The following is a 25,770-nucleotide window of genomic DNA, read 5'->3' as shown; positions in this document are numbered from 1 at the left end:
CGCTCCGTGTGGCCTTACGCTTAGGCTGGATTCACACGAGCGTGTGCCTTTTGCGCACGCAAAAAACACGGCGTTTTGTCTGCGCAAAATGCATTTGACAGCTCCGTGCGGCAGCAGCATATGATGCGCGGCTGCGTGATTTTCGTGCAGCCGCCATGATTATGACACTCCATTTGGATGTTTGTAAACAAAAAAGTACGTGGTGCTTTTCTGTTTTCATTCATCCTTTTGACAGCTGTTGCGCGAATCACGCTGGTCGCACGGAAGTGCTTCCGTGTGGCATGCGTGGTTTTCACGCACCCATTGACTTCAATGGGTGCGTGATGCGCAAAAAACGCTCAAAGAATGGACATTTCATGACTTTTACGCAGCGGACTCACGCTGCATTAAAATCACGCACACGTCTGCACGGCCCCATAGACTAATATAGGTCCGTGCAACGCGTATGAAAATCACGCGCGTTGCACGGACATATATCCAGTTCGTCTGAATAAGCCATTAGAGATAATATTTGTGGGGGAGAGCAACTTGATTATAAGGGTAGGAACACACAGGGCGGATACGTAAAACTACACAGTGTATACGTCCTGAGAACCGCAGGGAATTTCACCTGAAAAACAGCACCAAATTTTGGTGCAGTTTTTTTGGGCGGAAAGACTGCAGAAATAAATTTTAAAAAAAGCTAATACTCCCAGCCGTAGTCCCTCTCTCTCTCTCTGAGTGTAGCCCGGCCTCCTGCGATGACGCTGTCGTCCATGTGACCGCTGCAGCCTTTGATTGGCTGCAGCTGTCACATGGGATGAATCGTCATCCCTGGAGGCCGGGCTACGCTCAGAACAGAATACGCATCGCTATGACTACGGCCGGGTGTATTACCTTTTTTTTTTCTCATTAGAGATTAACGATAAGCAACGTTTTTATCATTGATCTTCCTCTTTGTTAACACTGACCAAATATCATTATAATTGGTCAGAAACTGGCGAATCATGATGATAATTGGCTAAACTAAATAGGCCTTTAATGGGGTATATTCAGGCTTAGTGCCTATTGCAGCGTGAGTTGTAAATACGGCTCTGCTAAAGACGCAGATACTATTCAACACTATAGCAGAGCGGGGAGGTATCTCCCTGCTCTGTGATCTACTAAGACTGGTGGTTCCCAACATGAGGTTCCCATGAGAATCCTCCAGGGGTGCCGCGACACTCCTCTGGACAACTGCCACGGACGTGCTTTCTCTCGTCCTCCTCCTCCTCATAGCGCGAAGTGGATGTGAGGAGGAGGAGGAGATTTTTTTGCAGAACCGCTGTAGATGGCACCCCCGACTAAATGGACAGAGACGTCAGGGGCTTCTCCTGGAGTGGAATCCCCGGTCACAGCGTCTGCAACGCTGAGGACAGGGATTCCGCTTCAGGAGTTAGTTGCCCGATGTCACTGTTCATATATGGACAAAGACATCAAGCACTCCGTCAAGGAGCGGAATCCCCAGCCACAGGGAGATACAGTGGCGCTATCTACAGGAAGGGAGTGCTACCTACAAGGGTGTGTGTGGCACTACCTACAAGGGGGCTGTGCGGCAAGGGGGGGATTTGTGGCACTACTTACTAGGGATGCACAATGCATCGAAACTTCGATACTGTGCATCCCCAAATGGTTCGAGCCACACCGGTAAGTATAGTAATACATGATGAATGAGAGCGGGGCTGCGGCTGTGTAATACAGTCACTGCCCTGCTCCTGAGTCCTGACAAGTGCAAGCTGTCAGGATGATGCGATGCGGCCAGTGCTGCACTAATGAGCGGCGGCACTGAAAACAGAACATGGCGGCAGCACTGCAAAACACCCCAATGTTCTGTCTTCGGTGTCTGCGCCGCCGCTCATTAGTGCAGCTCCGGCCGCATTACCTCATGCTGACCGCGCACACACTTCTGTCAGGAGCGGGGCAATGACTATATTACACAGCCGCAGCCCCGCTCTATAACGGCGGAGATCAGAGAAACCGCTCATCTCCGCCGCTATTCTCCTGAATGCTGCGATCAAAACTGACTGCAGCATTCAGGGGAAAGTGAGGAGGGGGATGCCCCTTGGATGCGTCACAGGGAATTCCTGTGACGTGATTGAGGGCCATACCATATATGGGCAGACAGCCCAGGGTCTATTGAAGGACCCCAGGGCTGTCTTACCATATTTCCTGTTGTTAGGGCATAATTAGGTATGTCCTAACAACTGCCTGTGTACTATACATACACCGGCTAATGTACTGACATATATCTGATATGCCAGTACATTAAAGTTTAAAAATAAAGTAAAAACATAAAGTAATGTTAAATTTTTAAAAAATACACATACGCCTTTTTTTTACAATAAACCTTAAAATAAGTCTCAATACATAAAACATACACACATTCAGTATTGGCGCGGCCGTAATAACCTGCACAACAATTTTTTTGCGTCATTTATGATGTGTACGCTGTAAAAAAAAACTAAAAAAAAACTTCTTTCACTTATTAATGTGAGGCGCGAGGTGTGATGCTGAATTTAACCTCCATGTGCCTCACATTAATAGTAATTAACCCCATCATGTAATTTACATATTAACCCATTATGACTGAGAAACATGATGGGGTTAATTCCTATTAATGTGAGGCACGTGGAGGTTAAATTCAGCATCACACCTCGCGCCTCACATCACAAAATGGAAGAACTTTTTTTTATTACTGTTGGCAAAGTATCGTTTTGGTATCGAAATTGCAATACTACACGAAGTATCGGTATTGAAGTCCAAATTCAGGTGTCGTGACATCCCTACTACCTACAAAGGGGCTGTGTGGCATGACCTACAGGGGGCTGTATGGCACGAACTACAAGGGGGCTGTGTGGCACGAACTACAAGGGGGCTGTGTGGCACTACCTACAAGGGGGCTGTGTGGCACTACCTACAAGGGGGCTGTGTGGCACTACCTACAAGGGGGCTGTGTGGCACTACCTACAAGAGGGTTGTGTGGCACGAACTACAAGAGGGCTGTGTGGCACTACCTACAAGGGGGCTGTGTGGTACTATCTACAGGGGGCATCTGTGAGTGGCAGGCTGATGGTCATTTTACTGTGAGTGGACGGGCTGATGGTCATTTTACTGTGAGTGGGGGGCTGATGGTAGTTTTACTGTGAGTGGGGGGCTGATGGTCATTTTACTGTGAGTGGGGGCTGATGGTAGTTTTACTGTGAGTGGACGGGCTGATGGTCATTTTACTGTGAGTGGACGGGCTGATGGTAGTTTTACTGTGAGTGGACGGGCTGATGGTAGTTTTACTGTGAGTGGACGGGCTGATGGTCATTTTACTGTGAGTGGACGAGCTGATGGTAGTTTTACTGTGAGTGGACGGGCTGATGGTAATTTTAGGGTATGTTCACACGGCAGCGTCCATTACGGCTGAAATTACGGAGCTGTTTTCAGGAGAAAACGGCTCTGGAATTTCAGACGTAATGGCATGTGCAGGCGCTATTCGCTGCGTCCATTACGGATGTAATTGGAGCTGTTTTTCTATGGAGTCAAGGGAAAACGGCTCCAATTACGTCTCAAGAAGTGACAGGCTTTTCTTTGACGCGGGTGTCTCTTTTACGCGCCGTCTTTTGACAGCGGCGCGTAAAAAAATGACCGTCGGCACAAAATATCGTAAGACCCATTCAAATGAATGGGCAGATCTTTGCAGACGCTTTTGAGCCGCATTTTCGGACGTAATTCGGGGCTAAAACGCCCGAATTACGTCCGTAAATAGTGTGTGTGAACCCAGCCTTACTGTGAGTGGGGGGCTGATGGTCATTTTACTGTGAGTGGGGGAGGGGGCTGATGGTCTTCAAGTGGTTTCCACCTCTGACCTCCAATTGAAATTAATAGTAGGAAGAAAATAGCTTTGGTGCTCTTTTGGAGCTTTTTTTGCTGCGTCTTTTGCATTCGCTTCAACGGCTTAAAAAAAATTGCTAAAAAAACCCCATCAAATAACGCTGTCAATTCAAAAGCAGATTTTTTCTGCCTTACAAAAAACGCTGTGTGAACATACCCTAAGAATGTAGTGCTTATTTTTAGCTATTTTCTGTCTTTCTCTAAACAATTTTTGTAATGGGGCTGTATGGCACTACAAGGGGCAGATGGGGGCTGTATGGCACTACAAGGGGCAGATGGGGGCTGTATGACACTACAAGGGGCAGATGGGGGCTGTATGGCACTGTCTACAAGGAGGAGGTGGGGGATTATGGCACTGTCTACAGGGACGCTGTACGGCACAATCTACAGGGGGCACTTTCTACTAGGGGGGCTGTGGGGGCATTATACTCTGTGTAGGGGCACTACAGGGGGCAATATAATGTGTGTGCCACTTAGGGGGCATAACACTTTGTGGGCACAATTAGAGGACAAAATACTGTGTCCTTGAAGGCGTTATAATATATTACATTATTAAATATTATTATTATACTGTGTGTGGGGCACTAAAGGGGTATTATACTGTGGGGAGGAATTATGCTTTTTTATGGGGCATTTTTTATAATGGCGTGGGGCGCCGAAAGATTTCGCACGGGGCGCCATCTACCCTAAGGCCGGCCCTGTGGATACCCCTTTTCATTTGTGCTGTAAATGTACTGTGCAGTGCGGGTAGTGGTTAAAAAAACCTTATCAATGCAACTTATTATTTTAGATTTAAAATGTTTAAAATAGTAGTTACTATTCTGCTCTGCCTGTCTAAATGTAAGGCTGTGTTGACATTTGCGTTGGAGGCTCTGTGCGACCGATCAAGCACTGCATCGTGGCTTCTGCTAACAGAAGCCACAATGCAGATGTGAACAGCGATTCACAAAAAACTGTTTAGCACATTTTTCGGCCACCCTACACTTCAAATTATTATTAACCCACAACCACCCATGACCACCAGTAGTATTATAATTACCCCCAGAGCCACCACAGATATTAGGTAATAACTCATAAAATCAATCTAGACTTTAGGGAAGTTAGATATAAACCTAACTGCCCTGGACCACCAGTGATATAAGGTATAAACCCCTAAATCATCCTAGACCACCAGGAATACTTACGTAGTTATTAACGACTAAACCACCGAAGACCACCATGAATATTACATTAGACAACTAATAATATAATAATTTACCTCTAAGCTACCTTAGACCTTGAGGTATATTAGTCACAAACATAATTTTATGACTAGGTCGTGGACCCTGTTTTATTTTGAGAGCTATTCTGTCTCCTTCCTTTTCAAACAAGTTAAGCAGGTCTCCATGAACTTTGATTCAGCCCTGACCTTACCTTATCCCCGTTACTCTCCTTGTCTGGTTCTAGTACACCTTTCTGGCTGCATCCAGTTCCTAGGCAACTGGACAACTACTTCACTGCTGCTCTGACCCTCAACTTCCGCTGCAGCTCTTCTGGTTCGGGTCGTGACTTTCCTGCTCTGAATGCTCAGCAGCATCAGTTTGTTAAGGCAACCGGCTCTGACCCTTGACTGCCATGACCTGGGGATATTCCTGCAGCAAAGTCCATAGCTCCTTGTATGGGTTAAAGGGGTTGTTTAAGATTGCCGAAAAATGGACCAAGGGGGGAAATGCCATCAAATATTTAAAAAAAGCGTAACTTACCTGTTATGTTCTCCGTCGCTCAAGCGCTGCTGTTTTGACTCTCCACACCGGTGACCTCTGCAGTCAATGCTGTCGCCAGTGATTGATTTCAGCTATCACGTGTGCAGCTCAGTACACAAAGACCACCGAATAGTAAGCATAGGGTAGTACAAGGCAAAATAACACATTTTCTTAACCCCATGCCGCCGCAGCCATTTTTCTGTTTACCATTTTCGTATTTTCCTCCATCTATATAGCTGTATTAGGGCTTGTTTTTACGGGATGCATTGTAGTTTTTTTATGCCATCATTTATTGTACCATATAATGAACTGGGGAACTGGAAAAACATTGTGGGTTTTGTTTTTACAGCATTCACTGTGCAGTTAAAAACAGCATGTTAACTTTATTCTGTCGTCCAATACAATTACAGTGATGCCAAATTGATAAAGTTTTTTTTATGTTTTAATACTTTTACAAAGAAAAAAAATTTAAACAAAATTGGTTTTGTGTCTTCATTCTAACTTTCTTGTTTCCCGTCTACTGAATGGTGAGAAAGATTGTTTTGTGCAGGGCGAGCTGTAGTTTTTACTGGTACCATTTTGTTGCATATAAGACTTTTTGATCAAATTTTATTTCATTTTTTTTTTGGGAGATGAGGTCACCACATAATGTACTGGAAAGCTGGAAAAACATTCTTTGTGGGGTGGAATGGGAAAAAAACTGTGATTCCTCCATTGTTTTTTGGGGGTTTTGTTTTTACAGCATTCACTGTGCAGTTAAAAATGGCATGTTAACTTTATTCTGTGGGTAAATAAAATTACGGTAATACCAAATGTATATATTTTTTATGTTTTACGACTTTTACAAAGAAAAACTGTAAAAAAAAAACGAATTTTGTGTCGCCATATTTTAAGATCCATAACTTTTTTTTTGTCGACTGAATGGTGGCAAAGATCTTTTTTTGTAGGTCAAGCTGTAGTTTTTACTGGTATTATTTTTGGGTACAAAAGACTTTTTGATTACTTTTTATCCATTTTTGTTGTGGGAGTAGAGGTGACCAAAAATTAGCAATTTCAAATTATTATTTTTTCTCATGGTTAATGTGGACTTTTATGGACGCGGTAATACCTATTATGTTTTTTTTTAAAAAATACATTGTTTTTAGGGGAAATTGGGCAACTTTTTTTTTTCTTTTTTCACTTTTTTAACCCCTTAACCCCTTAAGGACTCAGCCTAGTTTTGGCCTTAAAGGGAACCTGTCAAGAGCATTTCACCTATTGAACTTTACTTATCCCTCACTGGCCGCTGCAATAAAAAGTTAATTGCCGTTATCCCCTCTCCTAAACTCCTCCTCCGACTGTAAATAACGGTCTGCAAACATTTTGCGCCTTTTATCATAGTAATCCGGTGTCCTTTTGTGCGCACACCCCAGAAGAGGACGTCAATGCACAAGCGTGGGATTTTGTGTGCTGGGGGAAGGCGAGGAGCTGTCAATCAAAAGTAAGAAGGTGGGGTAAACTCGGAAAGACTTGAGGAATTTAGATTTGATTCTTTTCAAATGAAGATATGACTCTTTTCTGCTCATTAGCATACGGTGTGGGAACACTAAAAAGCTGAATACTAAAGCTACAGAGCCGACTAAGAAGACAATTATAGGTTATATAGAAATGATTTTTCACCCACTACCACCAGGTATTGCTGGTTTAATAGGTGAAATGCTGGTGACAGGTTCCCTTTAAGGCTCAGAGCCCATTTTTCAAATCTGACATATTTCACTTTATGTGGTAATAACGTCGGAATGCTTAAACCTACCCAAGCGATTCTGAGATTGTTTTCTCGTGACACATTGGGCTTCATGTTTGTGGTCAAATTTGGTCGATATATTCAGTGTTTATTGGTGAAAAATTGCAAAATTTAGAGAAAATTAAAAAAAAATAGAATTTTTCAGAATTTAAATGCATCTGCTTGTAAAACAGACAGTTATACCACCCAAAATAGTTACTAGTTCACATTTCCCATATGTCTACTTTAGATTGGCATCGTTTTTTGAACATTCTTTTATTTTTCTTGGACGTTACAAGGCTTAGAACATAAACAGCAATTTCTCATATTTGTAAGAAAATTTCAAAAGCCTTTTTTTTAAGGTACCTCTTGAGTTCTGAAGTGGCTTTGAGGGGCCTATGTATTAGAAGCCCTGATAAAACACCCCATTTTAAAAACTGGACCCCTCAAAGTATTCAAAACAGCATTTAGAAAGTTTTTTAACCCTTCAGGCATTTCACAGGAATTAAAGCAAAGTGGAGGTGAAATTTGCAAATTTCATTTTTCTTGCTGAATTTCAATTTTATTAATTTTTTTTTTCTGTAAAACTGAAGTTTTTACCTGAGAAACACTACTAAATATGTATTTTCCAGATTCTGCAGTTTTTAGAAATGTCCCACATGTGGCTTTACTGCGCTCGTGGAATAAAACACAAGCCCTAGAAGCAAAAAAGCACCTAGTGCATTTTGAGGCCTCTTTTTTATTAGAATATATTTTAGGCAGCATGCCAGGTTTGAAAAGGTGTTGAGGTGCCAAAACAGTATTAATCCCCCAATAGTGACCCCATTTTGGAAACTACACCCCTCAAGGAATTTATTTATGGTTGTTGTTACCATTTTGTCCGCACAGTTTTTTCACAGCACGTATTTGAATTGGGCTGTGAAATGAAAAAAATTTAATTTTTTCCAATAAAATGTCATTTGTGATCAAAATTTCTTATTTTCACAGGGAACAAAATACCCCATTTTGTTGCCCAATTTGTCCTTAGTGCGGCAATACCCCATTTGTGGTGATAAACTGCCATTTGGGCCCATGGGAGGGCTCAGAAGGAAAGGAGCGCTATGTGTTTGTTGGAGTCCAGATTTTGCTGGATTGGTTTTCGGGTGCCATGTCGCATTTGCAGAGCCTCAGAGGTATCAAAGCAATGGAAACCCACCAGAAGTGACCCCATTTTGGAAACTACACCCCTCAAGGAATTCAAATATGGTTGTTGTTACAATTTTGACCGCACAGTTTTTTCACAGAACCTATTTGAATTGGGTTGTGAAATGAAAAAAATGTCATTTTTTCCAATAAGATGTCATTTTTTATCAAAATTTCTTATTTTCACAGGGAAAAAAATACCCTATTTTGTTGCCCAATTTCTCCTGAGTGCAGCAATACCCCATTTGTGGCAATAAACTGCCGTTTGGGCCCATGGGAGGCCTCAGAAGGGAAGGAGCGCTGTGTGTTCTTTGTAGTGCAGATTTTGCTGGTTTGGTTTTCGGGGTGCCGTGTCGCATTTGCAGAGCCGCAGAGGTATCAAAGCAATGGAAACCTACCACAAGTGACCCCATTTTGGAAACTACACCCCTCAAGGAATTTATTTATGGATAATGTGACCATTTAGACCCCATAGTTTATTCACAGAACTTATTTGAATTGGGCTGGGAATTAAAAAAAAAAAATGTTTTCCAATAATATGTCGTTTTAGCTCAAAAATTCTTATTTTCACAAGAAATGATATACTCCATTTTGTTGCCCAATTTGTCCTGAGTGCGGCAATACCCCATTTGTGGTGATAAACTGCCGTTTGGGCCCATGGAAGGGCTCAGAAGGAAAGGAGCGCTATTCGTTCTTTGGAGTCCAGATTTTGCTGGATTGGTTTTCGGGTGCCATGTCGCATTTGCAGAGCCCCAGAGGTATCAAAGCAATGGAAACCAACCACAAATTTTTGGAAACTACACCCCTCATGGAAATCATTTATGGGTGTTGTGACCATTTTGACCCCATAGTTTTTTTCACAGAACTTATTTGAATTGGGCTGGGAATTAAAACAAAATTATTTTTTTCAAATAATATGTAGTTTTGGCTGAAAAATTCTTATTTTCACAAGAAACAAAATACCCCATTCTGTTGCGCAATTTGTTCTGAGTGCCGACATACCCCATTTGTGGTGATAAACTGCCGTTTCGGCCCATGGGAGGGCTCAGAAGGAAAGGACCACCATTTGGCCTACTGGGGATTTTCTAGTGCGAAGTCATCTATGCAGAAGCCCCTGAGGTACCAGTACAGTTGAAATCCGCAAGAAGTGACCCCGTTTTAAAAACTACACCCTTAAGGCATTCATCTAGAGGTGTAGTGAGCATTTTGACCGGAGACCTACACCCCATAAACTGTAATGTGGGTTCTCCCGGGTATGGCAATACCCTACATGTGGCTGTTATCAGCTGCCTGGGCACACAGCAGGGCCCAGAGGGGAAAGACGAGGGGGGATAAGCTGTGCGGAGTGCATCAGGGTAAGTAAAATGGGGGTAAATTATAAACCAAGGGATGTATGATACATTTTAAAACACTCTTTCATACAGAGCTCTGGTTATTCGGGACACGTGTCACATTGATATATTGTGTCATCACTTATCGCCATCTTATAGCAGACTTTGCACCTCTTTTGACTTTTTCCCTTCTTGCCAGTTTGGGGAACTTCTCCTGGAAAGTGTTGCCACCCTGGTACGATGCGTGTGGCCCCGCTTCCAGAAGTACTGGGTGCCCCCCCCCCCCTTCTTGGTCCCTAATGATTAGGTTCTTGATAATCACCTCTTGAAATTCCAGGAAAGTTCCCCTCTGGCCTGCACATCGATGTAGCACGTACGCTTTGTACAATGCCATCTGTATGATGTGCACGGCCAGCTTCTTATACCACACCGCATGGCGCTGTAGGGCTTCAGGACTCGATCTGACAAGTGCATCCCTCCCATGTACCTATTGTAGTCCAGGATGCAGTCTGGTTTGGGGGTGGCCTTTCCTTCATATATGCTAAATCTGTAGGTATACCCTGATGCACTCTCGCACAGCTTATACATCTTCACGCCATACCTTGCCCTCTTACCCGGCAGGTACTCGCGGAATTGAACCCTCCCTTTAAAATGTACCAGGGACTCATCAATAGAAATACACTTCTCGGGGGTGTATGCTTGGGAAAACCGGGCACTGAAACGGTCTAATAGGGGTCTCCGTTTATACAAACGGTCAAAACTGGGGTCATCTCAGGGTGGGCACGGCTCATTATCAGTATAATGTAAGAAGCGAAGTATTGCCTCATTTATTTATTTTTTTAGGTTACAGTTCAGTTCTGAAGTTGCTTTGAGGGGCCCATTTATTAGAAACCCCTATCAAACACCCCATTTTAGAAACTAGACCCCTCAAAGTATTCAGAACAGCATTTAGAAAGTTTATGGTCAATGATTCCTACTCTGAATGGTCCCCAGTTATAAGTGGTGTACCCCAGGGTTCAGTGCTGGGACCACTATTATTCAACTTATTTATTAATGATATAGAGGATGGGATTAATAGCACTATTTCTATTTTTGCAGATGACACCAAGCTATGCAATATAGTTCAGACTATGGAAGATGTTTGTGAATTGCAGGCAGATTTAAACAAACTAAGTGTTTAGGCGTCCACTTGGCAAATGAAGTTTAATGTAGATAAATGTAAAGTTATGCACCTGGGTACGAACAACCTGCAAGCATCATATGTCCTACGGGGAGCTACACTGGCGGATTCACTTGTTGGGAAGGATCTGGGTGTACTTGTAAATCATAAACTAAATAACAGCATGCAGTGTCAATCAGCTGCTTCAAAGGCCAGCAGGATATTGTCGTGTATCAAAAGAGGCATTGACTCGCGAGACATGGATGTAATATTACCACTTTACAAAGCATTAGTGAGGCCTCATCTAGAATATGCAGTCCAGTTCTGGGTTCCAGTTCATAGAAAGGATGCCCTGGAGTTGGAAAAAATACAAAGAAGAGCAACGAAGCTAATAAGGGGCATGGAGAATCTAAGTTATGAGGAAAGATTAAAAGAACTAAACCTATTTAGCCTTGAGAAAAGACGACTAAGGGGGGACATGATTAACTAATATAAATATATGAATGGCACATACAAAAAATATGGTGAAATCCTGTTCCATGTAAAACCCCCTCAAAAAACAAGGGGGCACTCCCTCCGTCTGGAAAAAGAAAGGTTCAACCTGCAGAGGCGACAAGCCTTCTTTACTGTGAGAACGGTGAATTTATGGAATAGTCTACCGCAGGAGCTGGTCACAGCAGGTACAGTAGATGGCTTTAAAAAAGGGTTAGATAATTTCCTAGAACTAAAAAATATTAACTGCTATGTGTAGAAATTTTTTACTTCCCCTTTCCCATCCCACTTTCCCTTTCCCATCCCTTGGTTGAACTTGATGGACATATGTCTTCTTTCAACCGTACAAACTATGTAACCCTTTAGGTGTTTCACAGAAATTTAGAGCAATGTAATTAACTTTTTTTTTTTGTCATAAAATCCTCTTTATACCATTTTTTTTATAACACAAAAGGATTTATCAGAGAAACGCAACTAAATACGTATTGCCCAGATTCTGCAGTTTTGACAAGTATCTCACATGTGGCCCTAGTGCGGTAATGGACTGAACCACTGGCCTCCGAAGCAAAGGAGCACGTAGTGGATTTTGAGGCCTCTTTTTTATTAGGCACCATGTCCGGTTTGAAGAGGTCTTGCGGTGCCAAAACATTGGAAACCCCCCAACAGTGACCCCATTTTGGACACTAAACCCCTTGAGGAATCCATTGTAGTTTTCTTGGGGTGCATGCGACTTTTTGATCCGTTTTTATTCTATTTTTAGGTGGCGTGGTGACTAAAAAACAGCAATTCTACTATTGTTTTTTTATTCTATTTTTTTTACAGCGTTCACCGTGCGCTATAAATGACATATTCACTTTATTCTGCGGGGCGATACGATTATGGTGATACCGGATGTTTATAGTTTTTTTATGTCTTATGGCGTTTGCACAATAAAATACGTTTTGTAAAAAATCATTCACTTTTTGTGTTACCTTATTCTAAGAGCCAGAACTTTTTTTTATTTTTTGCGTAACGAACTGTAGTTTCGTTCAGTACCATTTTTAGGTACATGCGACTTTTTGATCTCTTTTTATTCCATTTTTTGGTAGGTGAAGTGACCAAACAATTGTGATTCTGGTACGGTTTATTATTATTTTCTTTTACGGCGTTCACCGTGCGGGATAAATAATGAAATAATTTTGTAGTTCAGGCCGTTACGGACGTGGCGATATCAATTATGTATAGTTTATTTGTTTGTTTATACATTTTTATTAATAATAAAGGACTGATAAGGTAAAAACGGGGATTTTTACTTTTAATACTTTTAAAACTTTTATTTTCTTATTTTTACACATCTTTTTTTTACTTTTTTTTTACTTTATTACTTTGTCCCACTAGAGGACTTGAGGACAGGAGGCCCTGATCGCAATTCTAATACACTGCACTACATGCGTAGTGCAGTGTATTAGAACTGTCAGCTACTCACTGACAGCAAGCATAGTGGGTCCTGACTTTGTCAGGACCCACTAGGCTTCCGTCTATGGCATAGCCGGACGCCATTGTTTGGTGTCTGGTTGCCATAGTCACCATCGCCGGCCGCTATCGTGTAGCAGGCCGGCGATGGCAGCTTAACCCCTAAAAAGCCGCGATCTCTATAGAACGCGGCTTTTAAGGGTTTAATCAACGGGGACACAGCGATCGGTCCCCGCTGTAGGAGCTGTGACAGCTGCTGTACGAGACAGCAGCTGTCACATCTCCTGTATGTGTCGGGAGGACGGCCGAAATGGCCGTTACTCCCGAGACGTACTATTAGGTCATGGAGCGCGAACGATACAGCTGCCATGACCTAATAGTACGTCCAGGAGCGGGAATGGGTTAAAGACCAGGCCAATTTGAGTTTTTCATTTTCGTTTTTTCCTCCCTGCCTTATAAAAGCCATAACGTTTCTATCTCTTTGTCGACATAGCCGTATGAGGGCTTGTTTTGTGAGGGACAAGTTTTAGTTTTTTATGGCACCATTTATTGTACTGCATAATGTACTTGGAATCTGAAAAAAAAAACTATTTGTGGGATGAAATGGGTAAAAATCAGTGATTGCACCATTTTTTGGGGGATTTTGTTTTCACGGCATCCATCAGGAGTTAAAAACTACATACTTACCTTATTCTACATGTTGATATGATTACGGTGATACCAAATTTATATGTTTTGCTTTATGTTATACAACTTTTAAAAAAAATTAAATATTTGCTAAAAAAAAAATGTTTTGTGTTGCCATATTCTGAGAGAGCCCTAACTTTTTTATTTTTCCATCAATTTAGAGGTGTGAGGGTTACATTTTGTGGGGCGAGCTGTAGTTTTCACCGATACCATTTTGGGCTACATGCGACTTTTTGATCACATTTTATTCATTTTTTTTGGATCGCTAAAGTGACCAAAGAAACAGCAATTTGCATGTTTTATATATTTTTTTTATGTCGTTCACCGAGTGGGTTAAATAATGCTATATTGTGATAGTTCGGACTTTTACGGACGCGGCGATACCAGTTATGTTAACTTTTCTTTTTTTTAACATTGCTTTAGGAAAAAATGGGAAAAGGTCGGTTTTTGAACTTTTAATATTAATTTTTTTTTGGAACATTATAAAAATCTTTATTTAACTATTTCTTACTTTTTTTTATTAGTCCCACTATGGACTAAATCGCTTGCATGATTTACTGCAATACTAATGTATTGCAGTATATCGTGATTCTGACAGTCACATTTGAAGCCCTGCCAGAGGCAGAGCTTCAAAAGTGTACAAAGATGACAGACGTGGGGGCCTTCAATAGGCCCCCAGTCTGCCATAACAACCACTGTAAACGGACAATCGTGCAGCCGGGGGGCGCAATGGTGTGTTTGATGGGGCGCACCCCTGATTCTAACAATTTAAATGCCGCGGTCGCAATTGACCGCGGCATTTAAGGTGTTAAACGGGCGGAATCAAAGTGATCTTTGATTCCGCCCGTTGCAGTGAGGTGTCGGCTGTGTAACACAGCCGTCAGCCGCTGTGTACGAAGCGAGCTCAGCCCGTGAGCCCGCACCATACTTCCCTTTAATGGCTGCCGCGTACCAATACGTGACATGTCGTTAAGGGGTTAATATTTTTTTGTACATAAAAATTTTTTTAACAGTTTTTATACATTTTTTTTGTTAGTCCACCTAGGGGACTTTAACCAGCGATTGTTGGATCGCTTGCACGATATACTACAGAGGCACTGCTTAATAGGAGCAGAAAGATGGCAGGCCTGGGGGATTTCATGAGGCTCCTAGGTTGCCATGAAACCTTCTTTCTAATGGTTTAAATGCCGCAATCACTATCGTCTGAGGCATCTAAGGGATAAAACGAGCGGAATCAGAGTTCGATTACTTTAAAGTGTCGACTGTAACATACAGTTGACACCCCCTTAGTATTTAGTGGATTCAGCCTGTGAGCCCGCCCCATACATTCCTTTGCCGGCTATAACTAAACTGTATGTTATATGTTGAAAAGGGGTTAAAGCAACTTAAGGAAATGTGGCATATGCATTGAGTATGCCTTAAAAAAAAAACTTTTGGTAGTGGTCAGCTGCTTCCATATCTTTTGTGAAGACTGACCACACACGCATGGCCCTTTCTTTGACAATAACATAGACTGGGCTTTCCCCTTCTCCGAGCTTTGAGCCCCCGTTAATGTATTTTGTGATATATCCAGGGGATATTCTTAAAAAGTAATTCCTCTGAAATCCCTTTAATATCTATGTATGATAAATTTCTGTAAAGCAAACCTCTATAGCTTTATAATAAATCTTGTCTATTTGTATGGCAGATGAGCAGTGTTATAAAATAAATGATGTGTTTCCAGAAAGTAATGCTGTCTAAATGCAATGTTAATCTAACTAAATTTCCAGTTAATGCTAATCCTGGATTTACTAAAATCATTATAGTAATAGCAAATTAGATTAACAGTATAATAAGCAAGAAACTTCTTATTCTAATACATGAATTTCTTCACCCAACGCGAAATGCAGTTTCTACGCGGAGCAAATTGACCAAATGTATTTGGAAAGTTTCATTGTACTGTCACAATAGACCCCCTTCTTGGAAATTCCAACACGCAAAAAGCCTTTTCTTGCTTTGATGTCACCATTTTACATCACACAATGTAAGCACATTTCAAATTTGGCTTTAGTTGCTATGGGCAACTAAGCCAGCTTTGCTATGATTTTCAGTCACTGCCCATTTACCACTGATGTTACCTTAACTACAGGCCTTTACCTTTGCACCATCCTATTTGAATCACCCTGTATATATATACAGATGTGTCCTTCCTCACCTTTCCTCATATCTCAACATATCCTGAGATGTGTGGCATGAGATAACCAGCTTTGAAAAAAAACATGATATTGCAATACTCTGTGTTGAGATGTCTGTGTGTGACCACCCGGTGGTTGTAATATTGCAGCCTGATTGGCAAGTCACCACGTAATGGTAAGAGCAGAGTTCACAGCAGCACAGAGTATTTCAGGAGATGAGCGTGTGGATCTTGTGCGGGGTGGTGACTTGCCAATCACGTGAAGGTGTTATTGAGGACAGGAGTGGAGGAGAGGTAACAGACTGAGAGCTACGTAATGGTAAGAGCAGAGTTCATAGCAGCACAGAATCTGCACGCTCCTCTCCTGAAATACTCTGTGCTGCTGTGAACTCTGCTCTTACCATTACGTAGCTCAGTCTGTTACCTCTCCTCCACTCCTGTCCTCAATAACACCTTCACATGATTGGCAAGTCACCACCCCGCACAAGATCCGCACGCTCATCTCCTGAAATACTCTGTGCTGCTGTGAACTCTGCTCTTACCATTACGTGGTGACTTGCCAATCATGTGAAGGTGTTATTGAGGACAGGAGTGGAGGAGAGGTAACAGACTGAGCTACGTAATGGTAAGAGCAGAGTTCACAGCAGCACTGAATCTGCACGCTCATCTCCTGAAATACTCTGTGCTGCCTTAAGCTCTGTGGACAGGTCAGGATCCTGTTTCTTTTAAATGCTGCACTGTAGCGCAGCCTTATATAGTGGATCAAGCGGGTTCCCCAGCAGCATTTAAAATAAACAGGATCCTGACCTGTCCACAGAGTTTAAGGCAGCACAGAGTATTTCAGGAGATGAGCACGGCCGGCCACGGGCAGCCGGTCGTTTTTCCGAGCCGTGCTCCCATTATAAAGTATAGGAGCACAGCCCGTAAAATAAAAAAATAGAACATGTTCTATCTTTTTAACGGCACGGGCACCTTCCCATGAGAAAACGGGAAGGTACCCGTGGCTAACAGAAGTCTATGGTCCCGCTATTTCGGGTCGTAATTACGACCCGTAATAACGGGTGTTTTTACGGTCGTGTGCATGAGGCCCCGTAATGACGGGTGACTACATGTGTGCACCCGTCATTACGGCAGCGTTGCTAGGTGACGTCCGTAAATAGTCACTGTCCAGGGTGCTGAAAGAGTTAACTGATCGGCAGTAACTGTTTCAGCACCCTGGACAGTGAATTCCGATCAGAATATAGAGTAACCTGTCAAAAAAAAAGACGTTCATACTTACCGAGAACTTTCTGCTTCCTCCAGTCCGGTCTCCTGGCCGTTGCCTTGGTGACGCGTTCCTCTCGACATCCGGCCCGACATTCCTGGGTGACGTTACAGCCCATGTGACCGCTGCAGCCAATCACAGGCTGCAGAGGCCTCTGCAGCCAATCACAGGCCGCAGAGGCCTCTGCAGCCAATCACAGGCTGCCGCGTCAGAAAAGAAGGTCGGACTGGAGGAAGAAGAGGGACTCGTCACCAAGACAACGACCGGGTATGTATGAAATGCTTTTTATTTTATTTTTAATCAGCAGCCTCTTTTCTCTATCAGTTATTGATAGAGACAAGTGGCTGCCGATTTGTATAATATTTTTGACCGGGTTCGGTCAAAACGGGTTCAACCGAACCCGGTGAAGTTCGGATTCGCTGCGAACCGAACTTTTCCCGAAGTTCGGACCGAAACCGGGTTTGGTTGTCCCGGTTCGCTCATCTCTAATCTTGAAACTACAGTCTGCTTTGAAATCTTTGCCTGGGAGAGACCTTCCTGATGCAGTATACTTACCTTGTGTCTTGTTGCTGTTCTTAGTTTTGCCATGGTGGACTTGTGATATGAAACTATCTTCCACAACCTCACCTTTGTAGCAGAGTTTGGCTGTTCCTCACCTAGTATTAAACCTCCTACACTGTTGTTTCTGTTACAGTTTTTGACTGTGTTTCAACCTACATATGAAAATGATGATCATTATCACCTGTTTGGTATAATTGGTTAATCATATACCTGACTATAATGCTACAAAATCCATGACTTTGGGCAAGTGTACGTAGGGGAATTGATGCTCTTTTGAAGGAAAAGGGTGGTCACACCAAATATTGATTTGATTTAGATTTCTAATAGACAGAAGGATTATGCATGGTTGTGTTCAGACAGCACCCGTTTCTTCGGGTGCTCGAGATAGGGTCCCAACCCAGTTATAGGTCAAGAATTGTATTCTGCACACCTTTATGGTATTCAACATAGATTTTATTTCTTTAGGTAAATGCCAGTAGCTACAAGTGCAACGTTTCGGTCGTGAGACCTTCGTCGGGCACTGAGGAAACATATATATGTAGTTATAGCATATAATATGGGTTTAGAAAAAATACAGGAATACGATATTACAGGACATGTCATACATAAACTGTATAGAACATTGTATATACAAGATACTGAGATATTTATTGATACACCGCTTGTAATTTGAATACCCTACCTTAAAACTATAACGTAGTCCCATTGTTTCCACTATGAACCTCTACTCTTGCACTTTGAGTCCAGTATAAACTTTGTGTTTATTCCTTAACTGCTTCATAGACCACTGTTTACCAGGAACACCCCTATCCACCCACATGGAACATACAATACTGGTGTCCTGCAGCCCCTGTGACCTCCGGACACAATTTATGCATGTTTATAACAACACAAATTGGGAGTTGCACTTACACAACCCCTGGTGTGTATACACATATATAATGACTACCATTCCCTGTTATGCGTTTTCTGTACCAAGATGACTGAAACTGTACCTTCCTTTTTTATTTTTTATTTTTCAAATATTGACCTATCTTGTATATACAATGTTCTATACAGTCTATGTATGACATGTCCTGTAATATTGTATTCCTGTATTTTTTCTAAACCCATATTATATGCTATAACTACATACATATGTTTCCTCATTGCCCGACGAAGGTCTCACGACCGAAACGTTGCACTTGTAGCCACTGGCATTTACCTAAAGAAATAAAATCTATGTTGAATACCATAAAGGTGTGCAGAATACAATTCTTGACCTATAACTGGGTTGGGACCCTATCTTGAGCACCCGAAGAAACTGGTGCTGTCTGAACACAACCATACATGCACCTCCCCTTCAGACCAGCACGGTAAGGATGTCAAATCCGACCTTCTCCTTTAATAAGGAAGAAACAGACAGCATCTTGTCTACAGTCACCACATCCAGGGATTTCCTTCAGATCCCCCCGACGGAAATTAGTAATAGAGACCATGAGAAAACCACGAGGAGACTCATCAATCGAGAACTACACAGTGCCACATTGGCAGAGTACATCAAGGTGCAACGCATCCCAAGAGGACTATGTGTACCCATCAAGCCTACCATTTTCAAGGACGACCCGGAATACTGCACACAATTCGAGCACATACTGAATAAATGCTCCTTTGACCTTATAACACTGACAGTGTCATATCTACAACGGAATATTACAGAGCTCCACAACAAAATTGCAGCCTCCGAACAGCAATTGAGAGCCACCCTATCCACCTCGGATTTCACAGAGTTTGATAATAAATTAAAATCCAACCTCAGCACTCATCGGAGTGAGGTTGAGGCGCTTAAAAGAAGAAAATTCCAAAGAGACCAAGACGACTACTTGAGAAATAGAGTCTACAGATGGCAGGAAGGATTCATATAATCATGACAGAGGACTATACCAGTCATCGGGCTCGTCACAGTCCGGATCAGGCGGAGAAGGGTCAGACTACCACTATCCTGGCTATCAAAATCAAGGCAGACATCATTTTTTAGTCCAGCGCAGAGGCAGACACCCAAGAAGAGGACGAGGAGAGGTGGGACCAGAAGACACAAGTCGATCGATGGCAACGAGGTCACAGGTATGACTCGCACCCCACAATCACTGGTAGTGAACATTTCCTCGAAATCCCTAGGCCCAGCAGAACTCCTTCTGCTGCGGAAAGGTCTTTCCTTCTGCCCCACCTACAGATATGATCTATTCCAGTTGAATATGGATCTGAACCGCTTCTTCAGAACCCTACGCCTACATTTTTTTTTCTCAGACAAGGGGGAAACCCGAAGACTAGAGGACCCCATGACGACAAGTGTGACCTCTATGGTCACCTCCAAAGAACTTGGACGGAGGAACAAGAGTTTGTTCGCTCGCCCTAAGAATTCACCCCCACTGGAAACATTCATTGGACTGGTCCACAGAGACATGGAGGCTTTCCGCCATGACTTTGGCCTAGGCCTTTTTAAATGCCCGACCAACCTTAACAATATTGATAGGCAATCCCTACTCTCACTTACAGGTGATAGAGATTTAATCATTAAACCAGCAGATAAAGGCGGGGCCATTGTCATCATAGATAGGGCCACCTACATGGAGGAAGTAAATAGACAGCTTCTAGACAGGACAGTCTATAAACCCATTAACCATGACCCAACAAGTAAAATAATGACGAAAGTCATTGATATACTAGACAGATACATGGCCCAAGGAACTATAGATCAGGAGACAGTATCATTCCTGATTAATAGACACCCAATAACACCAGTATTCTATATCCTTCCAAAGATCCATAAAAGACTTGACAAGCCCCCAGGCCGTGCAATAGTAGCATCTACCGACTCCATCTTTTCACCTATCTCCAAATTTCTTGACAAATTATTAACACCTCTGGTCAAAACAACTAAATCATTTCTTCTTGACACCTCAGCATTTTTAACATCTATTAGAACACAAGACCAACTACCAACGGAAACCATACTAGTCACATTTGATGTCTGCAGCCTTTATACATCGATCCAACACACCAAGGGCATGAGAGCAGTACACGATATGCTTATGAACGCTGACACACATCCAGACATCATGAATCTCTGTGATGATCTACTCAATCTAATACTAACTGAAAACTATTTTCTCTTTGAGGATAGCTTTTTCATACAGCTACAGTGAACGGTTATGGGCTCCAGTGTTGCCCCTCCATACGCCAACTGCTACATGGCCTTCTTTGAGGAACATCACATTTATCCAAACATCCTTTTAAAAAAACATGCCCGTCTGTGGAAAAGATATATTGACGATATCTTCTGCCTCTGGGAGGGTCCACCTGTTAGCCTCCAGAATTTTACAGCTTAACTTAATAGCATCTGGCCAGAGTTACAATTCACCTTGAGCCATGTCAGATGCAAAATACATTTTCTAGACACAACAGTTGAGAAAGATGTACATGGCAAACTTAGTACTGATCTCTACACCAAAGAAACAGAAAAAAACGTCCATCTACACTATTCTAGCTGCCATCCACTAGCAACTAGAAACTCCCTACCAAGATCACAATATACACGTGTTAACCGTATTGTGGACAATCCATCACTACGCAAAGAAAGGAAAGATAACATGACGACAAAATTCCTGGAAAGGGGATACCCCAAAAGAGTCTTAGAGTCAGCACAATTACCGAGCTTCCCCCGTACCCAGGAAAAACCTAAACATATCCCCTTCATTCACGTCTACCACCCATTTGCATATAAGATTAATCATATTATTAGGAAGCACTGGCCCTTATTGAGGGAGGCCTACCCGCAAGTCACATAATTTAAATCCCCCTTCCTACCATGTTCAAAAAAAAACAAGAACCTCAGAGATAAAATTGTCAGAGCAGACATTGGATCGTCCAAAAAACCATCTAGACAGACGTTCCTGAACACACCCAAGATGGGCACCTTTCCATGTAGATGTCTACAATGCTCGCACATTATCAAGGGAGATAAAATGCATCATCCCCTATCCGGTCAGAGCATCCCGATACGAGACCATTTCGATTGCAACACCAATTACGTAATCTACATGATCAAATCTCCCTGTGGGTTGGCATATGTAGGCGAAATCACCCAGCGGATCAAAGAAAGAATTGGCCAGCACAAATCCAATATACGTTGCAGCAAAACACTACTTCCCATTCCCGCACATTTTGCCCAACACAAACACAACATATCCCAGTTAATGTTCCAAGTAATCGAACATGTTCCAGCACCAAGAAGAGGGGGTAATAGAATAAAACAACTTAAGCGTAGAGAAGCATACTGGATACACAAACTCCAGACCCTGGAACCTAGGGGTCTAAATAGGGAGTATGAAATCAGCAGTTTTCTATAAATACGAGCAATAGTTTTGGCGTTTGGTCATTTGTGACCTTGAGTACTGTGTTGATTCATCACTTGACTGTATCTTAATGTTGATGTTTAAGATGTTTAACAGTTTAACGAGATAGATAATATTACAATCTGCATTTTCTTTTCATCTCAGACCCGATGAATCTCTCTGAGCCTATATGTACCACAAGGGGGACTGCTTTCACGACCAGCGAACCACCCCAATTGACACGGTATCCTTTATATAATAGGGCATACTAGAGCCAACAAGCTTTTATACTGTTACTGTCTATACTGTCCACAACATTCCATTATGTCCACTAACTGATACATACACTAGATGGCGGTAGCATATAGCCGATTTCTATAATTTCCTTATAATCCTTTCACATCTGTCTAAACTTGGACTACATATGTCTCCTGATACTTACAAATAGAGATGAGCGAATTTATGAAAAGTTCGGTTCGGCTAGTTCGCCGAATTTCACGAAAAAGTTAGATTCGGACCGAACTAGTTCTGACCGAACCTGTAATTTCCGTGCGCCGAGCATGGTACTGTCCAGGGTGCTGATAGAGTTAATGGGCTGCACTAACGCTTTCAGCAACCTTGACAGTATATGCTCGGCGCGCGTAAAATACAATTTTAATGTAATAAAAAAAAAAAAATAATACGTTCATACTTACATTCCTCCTGTCCGGCCTCCAGCGATGACGTTTCATCCATGTCGCCGCTGCAGCCAATCACAGGCTGTAGTGGCGGTCACGCATGTCAGGATAACGTCAGAAGGCTGGCCTCCAGGGATGACGCTTCATCCCACGTGACCGCCTCTGCAGCCAATCACAGGCTGCAGCGGCCTCTGCAGCCAATCACAGGATGCAGCGGCCTCTGCAGCCAATCACACGCTCCTCTCCTGAAATACTCTGTGCTGCCTTAAACTCTGTGGACAGGTCAGGATCCTGTTTCTTTTAAATGCTGCTGGGGAACACGCTCGATCCACTATATAAGGCTGCGCTACAGTGAAGCATTTAAAAGAAACAGGATCCTGACCTGTCCACAGAGTTTAAGGCAGCACAGAGTATTTCAGGTGATGAGCGTGCAGATTCAGTGCTGCTGTGAACTCTGCTCTTACCATTACATAGCTCTCAGTCTGTTACCTCTCCTCCACTCCTGTCCTCAATAACACCTTCACATGATTGGCAAGTCACCACGTAATGGTAAGAGCAGAGTTCACAGCAGCACAGAGTATTTCAGGAGATGAGCGTGCGGATCTTGTGCGGGGTGGTGACTTGCCAATCATGTGAAGGTGTTATTGAGGACAGGGGTGGAGGAGAGGTAACAGACTGAGCTACGTAATGGTAAGAGCAGAGTTCACAGCAGCACAGAGTATTTCAGGAGAGGAGCGTGCAGATTCAGTGCTGCTGTGAACTCTGCTCTTACCATTACGTAGCTCAGTCTGTTACCTCTCCTCCACTCCTGTCCTCAATAACACCTTCACATGATTGGCAAGTCACCACCCCGCACAAGATCCGCACGCTCATCTCCTGAAATACTCTGTGCTGCTGTGAACTCTGCTCTTACCATTACGTGGTGACTTGCCAATCATGTGAAGGTGTTATTGAGGACAGGAGTGGAGGAGAGGTAACAGACTGAGAGCTACGTAATGGTATGAGCAGAGTTCACAGCAGCACTGAATCTGTACGCTCATCTCCTGAAATACTCTGTGCTGCCTTAAACTCTGTGGACAGGTCAGGATCCTGTTTCTTTTAAATGCTGCACTGTAGCGCAGCCTTATATAGTGGATCAAGCGGGTTCCCCAGCAGCATTTAAAAGAAACAGGATCCTGACCTGTCCACAGAGTTTAAGGCAGCACAGAGTATTTCAGGAGATGAGCACGGCCGGCCACGGGCAGCCGGTCGTTTTTCCGAGCCGTGCTCCCATTATAAAATATAGGAGCACGGCCCGTAAAATAAAAAAATAGAACATGTTCTATCTTTTTAAAGGCACGGGCACCTTCCCGTGAGAAAACAGGAAGGTACCCGTGGCTAACAGAATTCTATGGGCCCGCTATTTCGGGTCGTAATTACGACCCGTAATAACGGGTGTTTTTACGGTCGTGTGCATGAGGCCCCGTAATGACGGGTGGCTACATGTGTGCACCCGTCATTACGGCAGCGTTGCTAGGCGACGTCAGTAAATAGTCACTGTCCAGGGTGCTGAAAGAGTTAACTGATCGGCAGTAACTGTTTCAGCACCCTGGACAGTGAATTCCGATCAGAATATAGAGTAACCTGTAAAAAAAAAAGACGTTCATACTTACCGAGAACTTTCTGCTTCCTCCAGTCCGGTCTCCTGGCCGTTGCCTTGGTGACGCGTCCCTCTCGACATCCGGACCGACATTCCTGGATGACGATACAGCCCATGTGACCGCTGCAGCCAATCACAGGCTGCCGCGGCCTCTGCAGCCAATCAGAAAAGAAGAGGCCTGGAGGAAGAGGAGGGACTCGTCACCAAGACAATGACCAGGTACGTATGAAATGCTTTTTATTTTATTTTTAATCAGCAGCCTCTTTTCTCTATCAGTGATTGATAGAGACAAGTGGCTGCCGATTTGTATAATATTTTTGACCGGGTTCGGTCAAAACGGGTTCGGCCGAACCCGGTGAAGTTCGGATTAGCTGTGAACCGAACTTTTCCCGATGTTCGGACCGAAACAGGGTTCGGTTGTCCCGGTTCGCTCATCTCTACTTACAAATAACAGTTTTTTTCTTTATCACGAGTCTGCAATGACACAGTGTCTTCCTGCTTTGCAACAGCGATTACCTGGACAACGTCGGCCTCTTGATTGTTCTGCGCATGCACATGCGTTCCACGCCTCACATTCACTCCATGGTGGAACGCACAACCATCTTGGCCGATGCGTCCCATAACGTTAGCACAGCCGCCTCTGATGACGTCCTCCCACACAGGCGCCCCCTCATAGCAGCATATATAAGGCAGGAAGTTACTAGGGATTTCTAGCACCCCATAGAGCGGTAAGCTGCCATATTCAATTGTAGCTGCGCCAACACAATCGCAAAATAATCGCTGAATCAGTCCCCAGCACGGCTCAGGTATGTTTAAACCGTATCTTATACGGTGGACCTTATTTCTCAATGCATCTTTTGCTCAGTCATGACTCTCCTCCCTGTGCATTTCATTTGTTTCATTTGCCCAGGGGCGTAGCTAGGGTGGGGCAAGCGGGGCACGTGCCCCGGGCGCAGTTCAGAGGGGGGCGCCAGCGCCCCCTCCTCCTGCACTATAATTGTACCTGGTGTCGCAAGAACACAGGTACAATTAGAAGCAATGAATGACGGGGCACGTTCCATGCCCGGCCATTCAGCGCCTCTCCACGAATGAAGCGACTGGTACCTTTTGTACCAGTGACGCTTCCGTCGATGAAAGGCGCTGACTGACTGGCAGAGAAAGTCATCCTGCCCAGCCAATCAGCGCCTTTCATAGACGCTGTGTTCAACCCCCTGGAGACCTGCGCAGAAGAGAGCAGGTCCCCATGGCTGCCGGACGGCGTGGGAGCGGGAATAAGGTGAGTTTGAATATTTTTCTTTTTTTTTTTAATTGTAAAAGTGTGTTGCTGTATCTGTGGGGGGACTATATCTACAGGGGGGCTATATCTACAGGGGGGCTAT

General features: G+C 43.3%; 1 long non-coding RNA gene across 2 annotated transcripts in view; it reads left to right on the top strand.

The window, feature by feature from the left end:
- The window catches only part of LOC142741314 (uncharacterized), a 29,253-nt gene that overhangs the window by 964 nt on the left and 2,519 nt on the right, over window positions 1-25,770 (top strand). Inside the window, exons 1-2 of one of the 2 annotated variants that reach the window (XR_012881092.1) lie at window positions 18,538-18,624; window positions 22,241-22,319. This is a non-coding gene — a long non-coding RNA (uncharacterized LOC142741314). Of the gene's footprint in view, window positions 1-18,537; window positions 18,625-22,240; window positions 22,320-25,770 lie in introns of those variants that run through there. The other variant, XR_012881091.1, reaches the window with a different exon arrangement.

The sequence above is a fragment of the Rhinoderma darwinii genome, chromosome 2 (genome assembly GCF_050947455.1).
Source record: "Rhinoderma darwinii isolate aRhiDar2 chromosome 2, aRhiDar2.hap1, whole genome shotgun sequence".
Classification (NCBI taxonomy): Eukaryota; Metazoa; Chordata; class Amphibia; order Anura; family Rhinodermatidae; genus Rhinoderma; species Rhinoderma darwinii.
This window is presented reverse-complemented; position numbering and strand designations above follow the sequence as displayed.